At 38.4% G+C, this 1,378-nt stretch overlaps 2 protein-coding genes across 3 annotated transcripts in view; both read right to left on the reverse strand.

Moving 5' to 3' along the window:
* Positions 1-1,378, reverse strand: part of PCDHAC2 (protocadherin alpha subfamily C, 2) — a 294,194-nt gene that overhangs the window by 230,044 nt on the left and 62,772 nt on the right. The gene's annotated exons all lie outside the window — the stretch shown is intronic.
* The window catches only part of LOC102877151 (cadherin-87A-like), a 17,425-nt gene that overhangs the window by 5,612 nt on the left and 10,435 nt on the right, over positions 1-1,378 (reverse strand). The gene's annotated exons all lie outside the window — the stretch shown is intronic.

Below are 1,378 nucleotides of genomic sequence, written 5' to 3' on the forward strand. Positions count from 1 at the left end.
CTTCTCCAGCACCACAGCTCAAAAGCATCCACTCTCCTTCTGTCCTCCCTAGTCATTGTCCAACTCTCTGATGCATAACAAGTGATTGCAAAGACCATGGATGGCCTGTATCAGGCGCACCTTAGTCTCCAGAGAGACACTGTTGCTCCTGAGTACCTTTGAGAGGTCCCTAACAGCCAGGGATAGGTATTATCATTGCTGATGTCAGCAATTGATAATTGGATGAAAGCAGAGAATACCAGAAATAATGTTTACTTGTTTTTGGCTATGCAAAGGCATTTTACTTTTTGGATAATAACATATTATGTATAACATTGTGAAAAGTGGGAATTCTGGAACACTTAAATTGTGCTTATGTGAAACCTATAAAGGAGATGCTGCGTGATTTAAAATCAGGAAATGTATGCATTAGGATTATATCCTGCTCAATCTTGTTTTGGAGCAAATAATTTTACAAGATGGAATGATATATGAAGAAGAATGTGGCATCAAGTTTGGAAGAAGATTCTTAGACAATCTACATGCTGCAGATGACCGTGCTCACTTTCAGAGAGTGAAGAAAATTTGAAGTACTTCCAAGAAAGATCAAAGACTACAACCTTCAAAATGTATTACATCTCAAAATGAAGAAAACAAAACTCATCACTACTGGGCCAATGGAGAAAAGATTGAAGGTGCCAATGATTCTGTTTTGTCTGGTTCCACAATCAACTCCCATAGCAGCAGAAGTTAAAAAAAATAAAAGTACAACAATTAATGAATGGAAATCCAAGCTCTCTAAAACCCACCATCAAAATCTCAATTTTTTAAAAAAACCAGTGATTATAAAAACCACTTTTTTAAAAATTGAGGCTGATTCAACCCAACACTTTGTCTCAGCACTGTATTCTTTTGAATTCTTTACCGTACTTACGAAAGGGTAAAAAATGACTGTATTTTATTAATGTATTAAATTCTTTACGTATTAAAAATTAACTGTTCGCAATTTGAATAATAATAAGTTGAGAACCTTATGTTTGGACAATAGCAAAACTATGCTCAATATACTTAATACAATTGATTATTCACAAGTAGATTGAAACACTTTCCCATATTCTAAGTGTCCTGGTTGAGTTGGACTGCCATTCTTATCCTTAACACAAAAGTGAACCATTTTGTACCACGTGGTTACTCCTCGTGATCAGCATTAGTAGGAAAGAAATACACCCCAAAAGTACTGTACTTACACTATCGCGGATCTCCTCTTGGTCTCCACTGATTCCAGAACCTGACCCAGGTGGAATGCTGGGGCTGAAGGCCATGAGGTCGGTCTTGGGCGGCCCCTCCCCAGAGCACACCCTCTGCCTCCTCTGCTGGGAGCATGACCAGCTCCCCACCG

The sequence above is a fragment of the Elephantulus edwardii genome, unplaced genomic scaffold, assembly GCF_000299155.1.
Source record: "Elephantulus edwardii isolate Elephantulus edwardi_28Jun2011 unplaced genomic scaffold, EleEdw1.0 scaffold00095, whole genome shotgun sequence".
NCBI lineage: Eukaryota > Metazoa > Chordata > Mammalia > Macroscelidea > Macroscelididae > Elephantulus > Elephantulus edwardii.